The following is a 10,100-nucleotide window of genomic DNA, read 5'->3' on the forward strand; positions in this document are numbered from 1 at the left end:
TAATTTTATTGTTATAATACATGAACTTGATCATAATCAAAGCAAGAAAAAAAATTATGTAAGGTTGATCCGATCACCAAGTGTGGCCTCGTCCCTAACTAACACGTAGAGATAGATTGAGAACAGGGCAGCACCACCTCAAGATCAGGGTGGTCCTGGGACCACCCTGACCTGATTTTTTTTTTTTTTTTTTATATAATAATTTAAAATAATTTATTTGTTTACCCTTCAAAAAAATTTGGGAACACTCTAAATTTTTTTTATACCAATAAAATTAAATTTTGCTCCATAATTTGTTCTATATTCAGTGGATGAATGATTACTTAGTTGTGTACATTGAAAGAGATGTAGCTTGTAGGATTGATAATGAGACTATCATGCACCGATTTTAAAATATAAAAACTCGTAGAAGGTAATTGTAAATTTTATGTATTTGCATGTTTTTTTTTTAATTGTTGTTGTTGTCAATATATGAATTTCTCTTTTTATTAAATTGTATAATTTATGCTTCTTAAGGACCACTTTGAGAAAAATTCTTAGAGCCGCCACTATTGAGAATGTTGAACTTATTTTAAAGATGAGATCTGAGGCAGATTTCAAGAGAGAAATCATCTCTATCAAATCAACCCTTTAAAGTGTTTTATGCATAAAATTTTTATAATATTCCACCTTTTTTGAAGTTTAGGGTCATCCATGACAACTGAAGAGACTAATTAATCCCTCTTATATTAAAATAAGATGTTTAATTGGCTGAACATGGAGGAAGGATATGGTAGTTAGCCCATGATTGTGGTTTGTGGAGTTGAAAGCCCTTTATAATTAAATAAACAATTAATATGAAGAAATCTTTCTGCTGATGAAGGAAGAATAGGAAGGAATCTCTACCTACAATCAAAAAGAAAAATGGAGTATAATAATAATATTAATAATAATACACAAATAATAGTAATAACATGAAGGAATAATAACTTATTATCGAGGAAGAAAATCTTTCCACAAGAGATATGCTACAAAAAAAAAAAATGACAATAACAACAGAGAAGCAATGCTGTGAAACTGGGCTCCTAACCATTATGCACTGTGTCTGAACTGAGTTAAATCATTTATACTGGGATCCTAGTTGATTTTGTATGTGCCAATTGGTATCCTTTTAGGTTTGCAGCTAAATTTTCTAGCTTTTGTTTTGTCCTTTTCTACCAACTTAAGTTGGTTGTTGTTTGTAGGTACAGAAATTCTCTTGGTGCATGTAAAGTTGCTATCTTACAATGTAGCAATTTATTTAAATTCAGTAGATCTTGTTTGTGTGCTTCCTTTGATCCAATTATATGTCAATAAGTTTAGAGTCAACAATTTTCACAAAATATTTCACAAATGTTAACGTGGTAAGTTCAAGTTGATAATGGTAGTTGAGAAAGTGATGCTAATGGTGGGTTTTCATGATGTGACATATCTTGTAGGACATTTATTAAAAAAATATATATTATAGGACATTTATCTTGCTTTATCAATAATTTTTATTGATAATGAGGCAAGATAAATGTAAAATTAATTTGTATATATTTTTTTATAAAAATAATTTAAGATTAAATTGATATAGTTAGTAAATTAATGAAAAAGATTGAATTTTGATCCATACTATACCCTTTTTTTTTTCGCAAGAGTGGCATTAGCCTTGGTCCAGGGGTTCAAATTTGAACCCCCTGAGCTAGCAATATATATATATATATATAATTTTATAATTTCTCCTTTCCCCAAGTATTTGAATTAATCCAATGATGCTCTTAAAAAAAAATATAGAGACATAACTTTATTTTTCGCAATTCTATTTTTTATTGTAAAATGTGCTCTTTTATTTGTTAAATATTTGACAAAATTTGGCATTAAACATGTTTGAATTTATCTTTTCAACCAATTATGTGGCAATTAACAAATCATTGACTCATTAAAAAAATCTTGTCACTAAAACTATACATGAAGTGTCTCTTTAGTTGCCACATAATGTGTTAAAGCAAGATAGCTTCAAATATGTTTGGAGCCTAACTTGTTCCTCTAAGTTTTGGATCATTCATCTTTTTGAAAATTTCATTAGTTCAATTGAATGATTTTTTACTTACATTAGTATAAATTTGATAATTTGTATAGAAAATGAAACTTTTTAAGAATTTCACTATGAAAAATGGTAAAAATAAATTTTATTAATTTTATGAAAGATGCCATTAAACATAATTTTGATTAAAATATATTAAGCTTTTTGTTGTTGATGTTGGGTGTGTGCGTATATATAACTTATCAAATAAAAAAGTGTGTGTATATAATAAAAAAAGCATGTATATATATACGCGTGTGTGGGGGGTTGTCTTGATAAATATATTAGTGCTGCAACTTGGCCCCCAAATAAAATTCCTGACTCCACCCCTAGTTCTAATTAACTCAACTTGTAAAAAAATTGTTGTCAAATAAGAAATGTGAGGTTCGAACCCTACCTATACTAAAAAACAATTAGTGTTTTGATCTATTGATGTACAGCAATCATAAATTGAAATTCTAACGCATTCATATATTTTTTATTAAAAAAAAAAAATCAACTTTCCCCATTACTTATTTGATTGGTTGACGAAAAAGTACTTGTTTATGGCATTTATTGATTGAGTGATTTATATGGACAAAATTTGGCTACCAAGTTGGTTGTAGTCTAAGCCAATAATTGCATTAAATATTTTTTTATTGGATTTGAATTATAACAAATTCACTATTGAATTATATTTTCTTCTTATATCATTTATGCTTACAAAATTTCGAGAAAATTAAAAATCAATAGCTATTTCATCAATCAAATATTTAAATTTCAAGTTTTTGTAGTCTAAAATTATGCATAAAAAATAAGTTTATAGATCGAACAGTAAATTACATGCAATTGACATGAAACTTGATATGTATGTTAAAAACATAAAGAACCTATAATTTAATGGCTAAATTTAAAAATATACAATCATGTTAATTTTTTTAATGGAAGTTGTAATTTTGGACTATAATAAAGTTTGTAGCCAAACTTTGTCCTCTTTATATTGAGTATTGTAATAATTTAGGTTTTTCTTCTCATAATTTGTTTAATTCAATTAAAATTAATAATACATTATATATAATTTAAACTGACTGTATTTTGACTTTTACTAATTATCTTTGAATAATAAATGGTTTAGACATTATATTTGTTGAAGTATTGACAAGTTCAAAAACAATATTTTTTTTTTTTTTTGGAGAAACAGTTGACAAGTTCAATTGAATATATTAATTAGTGAAATTTTCATTTGACGTTTTCTTTTATGAGTTTATGTTATAAAAAGGGATGACGTCGATTACATAAATATTTTTAACAGTTTACCATGCGACATTTTAGAATTAATACGTTATTTATTTGAAGTAAAAATATTTATTGTATAAAATAACATCAAGTCAATCCATTAAAAATTTTAAATAGATTGACTTGATAGTTGCTATTATTTATTTGATTGGTTGACCAAAAAAGTACTACTTGTTTATGGCATATAATGACTGACTTATTTATATGGAGTTTTTTTTTTTTTTTTAAGAAGTTTCAGTCTATGTCATCTGCTCCTAATGATAGCTCTTTATCATCACATTAAGACACCAATTAGTTTTTGGTGTATGCGGAGATTGAACCCTAGATCTCTTTTACAATCATCAGAGATTTTACCAGTTGAGCTAACTGGAACCCACACATAAATTCTTAATATAGGTTTTATCTCTCATAATGTTTTTAATTCAATTAAAATTAATAATACATTATATGTAATTTAAACGGATTATATTTGGACTTTACTAATTATCTTTGAATAATAAGTTTCTTAGACATTATTTTGTTGAAGCATTGACAATTGGCAAGTTCAGTTGACTATATTAATTGGTGAAATAATTTATTTTTTCTATAATGAGTTTATGTTTTTAAAAAGGGTTGACGTTGATTAAATTAATATTTTTTATAGCTTTGATAAGTGACCATGCAACATTTTAGAATTAACATGTTATTTATTTGAAATAAAAAATTTATTGTATGAAATAATATCAAGTCAATATATTTAAATTTGTTCTAATTATGTTTTGTATTTAATGAGAAATTTTTCTGATTTCGCCACTAAAATATATATAAGCAAGGGATAAATAAAATAATTTTGAATCAATATATTTAAAATTTATATTTAATTATTGTTCGCATTTGGTGAAAAATACCTGATTTTGCCACTAAAATATAAGCAATGGGTGAATTTAAGGTTTATTTAAAAAGACCATGTACTTTAAAAAATCAAAAAAGTTCTTTTTTTTTTTTTTTTTTTCTTTCTTTGAGGTTAAAACAAAAAAGTTCTAGTACGCTAGAAAAAATAATATTAAATGTTGTTTTGAGAAACCCAAAGATTCAACGGTGCTCATAATAATGATATTAAAATAAAATATCTTTTTCTAATCATTAATATGGTAAAAAGAAATATGTTCTTAGAACCATTATTTATATTGTTTGATTTATCGTATGCTTGAATTCCCAGAAACTAGTAGCCGCTCAAGGATTTTTTTTTTTTTTTTTTTTTTCTTCTAGGAGTTCAAATAAGAAGATGAATCTTGAATAAGAGATGAATTTTTGGTGTACATGGTTTTATTACAAATTTGTTCATAGTACTAAGAAGATAATAAAAGATAAATTATAGGTTCATTTGGTATATTGTTTCTTTATATAATGAACATATTAATTATGATTGCTAAGAAAATCTTGGAAATAATATATTGTTTCTAAATATAATATCATTGCACACCATTGGCGTGATGGTCATTTCATAAGTATAAGTTTTTGTGGGATGGGGAGACTAGAGTCAGGGTTTAAGTTTCTAAGAAAGAGTTTCACACATATATACACTTTTTTTTTTTAGAAACCATACTCATATACACTTAAATTATATTAGAGTGACATGTCTATCTAGATTTTAAAAAAAAAAAATACAATAAACATATTAATTATTGTTTTTAGTGAACTTTGATTATTATTGCTTAGAATATTTTTTATCAATTAGTTTATGTCTTTACTCTATGCAATTATTTTTTTAACAATTCAATTCAACTTTGACAACTATTGGTGTTTGTAATTCTATTAAGAAAATTTTTGTTGTGTTAACATTTTTTTTTTTTTTTAATTTAGAATCATGTCTAATTGTTTTTTTAGTGTTAACATTTGCTAACTACTAGTTGACTAACTAGCCCATACCCTAATCTCCGCTTAACAAAGAATATATTTAAAAACACACATATACACTCTTTTTTTTTTTTTTTTTTGAGAAACTACACACTTATACATTTAGATTATATTAGAATGACATTTCTATCTTAGATTACAAAAATAAATAAATAAATAAATACAATAAGCATATTAATTATTTTTGTTAAGTGAACTTTGATTATTATTGCTTAGAATATTTTTTTATCAATTAGTTTGTCTTTATTCTATACAATTATTTTTTTAACAATTAAATTCAACTTTGACAACTATTGGTCTTTGTAATTCTATTAAGAAATTTTTTGTTGTGTTAACATTTTTTTTTTTTTTTTTGGTCTTCACTCAATCACTCCCTTGTCTTTTTTTTTTTTTTTTAAATTTAGAATCACCCATTGTCTAATTGTTTAATTTTTTTTTTAGTACTAACATTTCCTAACTCNCATATTAATTATTGTTGTTTAGTGAACTTTGATTATTATTGCTTAGAATATTTTTTATCAATTAGTTTATGTCTTTACTCTATGCAATTATTTTTTTAACAATTCAATTCAACTTTGACAACTATTGGTGTTTGTAATTCTATTAAGAAAATTTTTGTTGTGTTAACATTTTTTTTTTTTTTTAATTTAGAATCATGTCTAATTGTTTTTTTAGTGTTAACATTTGCTAACTACTAGTTGACTAACTAGCCCATACCCTAATCTCCGCTTAACAAAGAATATATTTAAAAACACACATATACACTTTTTTTTTTTTTTTTTTTGAGAAACTACACACTTATACACTTAGATTATATTAGAATGACATTTCTATCTTAGATTACAAAAATAAATAAATAAATAAATAAATACAATAAGCATATTAATTATTTTTGTTAAGTGAACTTTGATTATTATTGCTTAGAATATTTTTTTATCAATTAGTTTGTCTTTATTCTATACAATTATTTTTTTAACAATTAAATTCAACTTTGACAACTATTGGTCTTTGTAATTCTATTAAGAAATTTTTTGTTGTGTTAACATTTTTTTTTTTTTTTTTGGTCTTCACTCAATCACTCCCTTGTCTTTTTTTTTTTTTTTTAAATTTAGAATCACCCATTGTCTAATTGTTTAATTTTTTTTTTTAGTACTAACATTTCCTAACTACTAGTTGACTAACTGGCCCATGCCCCAATCTCCGCTTAACAAATAATAAATTAAAAACACATTCAAATTTATCCACTCTAGTCACAGATTCGATCAAAAGTATAAATTAATTATAACTTTATTTAATAATTCAACTCAACTTTGACAACTATTGGTCTTTGTAATTCTTTTAAGAAAATTTTTATTGTGTTAATATTTGTTTTTGTCTTCACTCAACCACTCCCCTATCTCACGGCCCCCCGTCTAATTTTTATTTTTTATTTTTTTAAGAATAATCCCTTGTTTAATTGTTTAATTGTCCTTTAGTGTTAACATTTACTAACTATTGATTGATTGACTAGCCCGTGCCCCGATCCCCACATAACAAAGAACATATTAAAAACACATTCAAATTCAATCACTCCACTTGTAGATTTAATCAAAAGTTTTAATTAATTGTAACTTTATTTGCAAGAATAGATTGTTAAGGGGATCGTATTCAGTTTATTTCAGTTGGACTTTGACTTAAAAATCATTTAGACTTAGAAACTCAAGATGTTCAAATTTTTATTTTAGGGGTCAAAACAGGCCAACTTTTATTTTTGTAGACTAAATTTTGAAAACATTAAAATAATTATATATATATATATATTTTAAAAAAGTTCAAAATTTTGGATGTCCATGGCCCCCTACCCTTCAACATAGCTCCACCCCTAATTAGAACCTATGTCCTTTCTACCAAAAAAAAAAAAAAACCTAGAACCCACAAAAAGAGTATTGACTTTATTATTAGCATTATATCTATAAATTTTTAAGCAAAATGAGATTGGAGTATAACGCTATAATTTTGCTGCATGTTTGGCATTGCTTGTTTTAAAGTATTTAGGCTCAATTCCATAAATAAAAATGCTTTTGTTTTCACTTTTTAGTTTTACTCTCTTGTTCTTCTAAAAAAAAAAAAGTTTTACTCTCTTGTAGTAGGCAAACGGGCGTAAGGTATAGCTAGTGATGTGGTGTCTTTTTGTACCATACAATAATCCAAACTAGTACCAAATTAGGAAGATATGCCTTGCTCCTTTGCAGCTTATACTAATTATATTAGTGATTCACTGAATTTGCACCACTCTGCCACCATAACAACTATTTTAAATTGAAGTGATATGTATCAATTGAGTCTATGTAGGGCCCTTTTATATATAATAATAATAATAATAAATCAAGAAGGAAGTTTTTGATAAGCACAGAGGAATGGAATTTGATTATCTAGCTGGTTTCGAGGTCAGCTGGTCCTCCAGAAGAAGAGAAATGGGACAGAGAAGAATTGAGAAGAAAATGAATTGAGGAAATGCTTATTTTCATGCCTCAGTACAATCCACTCTCTTGGTCTTATACCCTTCCCGCCCACTAACTAACTTTGAACTGATGTAACCAACTGATGTAACTAACTAATGCCAGCTATACTATTAACCAATACAATCAGTTATAACTACTAATGCCAGCTGTACTAGTAACCAATACAATTTGTAATAAGCTATTACAATCAATCAACACTACAATTTATTACAATCAATCAGTTGCACTTGATATCCTAACAATACCCTCCCCTTTAAAACACCTTGCCCACAAGGTGTGGAAACTGTTGTTGCAGCAAAGACAGGTTCTCCCAGGTAGCATCTTCCACTCGCTCACCTTGCCACTGAACTAAGACCTGAGTAACAGACTTGTTTCGCAGATGATGAGACCTCTCTTGCAACACAGCAATAGGCTCTGGCTGGAGAATGCCCTCAGAATCCACAGGTGGTAAAGAAGGCAAAGGCATCACATGTTGACCCAACCTTTGCTTTAAACAAGAAATATGAAATGTGGGATGAAGTTTGGATTCAGGTGGCAAGTCTAATTTATAAGAGACAGTACCAATCTTCTGCAATATCTGGAAAGGACCATAGAATCTAGGTGATAGTTTTCCCAAACGTTTCTGTCTCAAGGACATTTGTTTGTAAGGGTGCAGCTTAAGATAGACCCAATCTCCAACTTCAAATTCTCTCATAGTCCTGTGCTTATCAGCAGTAACCTTCATTCGCACCTGAGCAGCCACTAGATTTTGCTTCAATAATACAATCAGTTGCTGTCTACTTCTTAAATGCTCCTCTACACTCTCTACTTTTGTAGTGCCAGGAATGTAATCTAAGAGTCTTGGGGGAGGGAAACCATACAATGCCTCAAAAGGTGTCATCTTAAGAGAGACATGAAAATTGGTATTGAACCAAAATTCTGCCAAGGGTAACCATTCCACCCAAGAATGTGGTTTGTCTGCAGCAAAGGCTCTTAAGTAATGCTCCAAACTCTTGTTAACTACCTTAAAAAAAAAAAAATAAAAAAAAACTTAGAGGAACAAGTTAGCTCCAAACATATTTGAAGCTATCTTGCTTTAACACATTATGTGGCAACTAAAGAGACACTTCATGTATAGTTTTAGTGACAAGATTTTTTTAATGAGTCAATGATTTGTTAATTGCCACATAATTGGTTGAAAAGATAAATTCAAACATGTTTGATGCCAAATTTTGTCAAATATTTAACAAATAAAAGAGCACATTTTACAATAAAAATAGAATTGCGAAAAATAAAGTTATGTCTCTATACTTTTTTTTTAAGAGCATCATTGGATTAATTCAAATACTTGGGGGGGCCAACTTTTATTTTTGTAGACTAAATTTTGAAAACATTAAAATAATTATATATATATATATATATATTTTAAAAAAAGTTCAAAATTTTGGATGTCCATGGCCCCTACCCTTCAACATAGCTCCACCCCTAATTAGAACCTATGTCCTTTCTACCAAAAAAAAAAAAAACCTAGAACCCACAAAAAGAGTATTGACTTTATTATTAGCATTATATCTATAAATTTTTAAGCAAAATGAGATTGGAGTATAACGCTATAATTTTGCTGCATGTTTGGCATTGCTTGTTTAAAGTATTTAGGCTCAATTTCATAAATAAAAATGCTTTTGTTTTCACTTTTTAGTTTTACTCTCTTGTTCTTCTAAAAAAAAAAAGTTTTACTCTCTTGTAGTAGGCAAACGGGCGTAAGGTATAGCTAGTGATGTGGTGTCTTTTTGTACCATACAATAATCCAAACTAGTACCAAATTAGGAAGATATGCCTTGCTCCTTTGCAGCTTATACTAATTATATTAGTGATTCACTCAATTTGCACCACTCTGCCACCATAACAACTATTTTAAATTGAAGTGATATGTATCAATTGAGTCTATGTAGGGCCCTTTTATATATAATAATAATAATAATAAATCAAGAAGGAAGTTTTTGATAAGCACAGAGGAATGGAATTTGATTATCTAGCTGGTTTCGAGGTCAGCTGGTCCTCCAGAAGAAGAGAAATGGGACAGAGAAGAATTGAGAAGAAAATGAATTGAGGAAATGCTTATTTTCATGCCTCAGTACAATCCACTCTCTTGGTCTTATACCCTTCCCGCCCACTAACTAACTTTGAACTGATGTAACCAACTGATGTAACTAACTAATGCCAGCTATACTATTAACCAATACAATCAGTTATAACTACTAATGCCAGCTGTACTAGTAACCAATACAATTTGTAATCAGCTATTACAATCAATCAACACTACAATTTATTACAATCAATCAGTTGCACTTGATATCCTAACA

Source organism: Quercus suber, unplaced genomic scaffold (genome assembly GCF_002906115.3).
Source record: "Quercus suber isolate HL8 unplaced genomic scaffold, Cork oak 2.0 scaffold_704, whole genome shotgun sequence".
Classification (NCBI taxonomy): Eukaryota; Viridiplantae; Streptophyta; class Magnoliopsida; order Fagales; family Fagaceae; genus Quercus; species Quercus suber.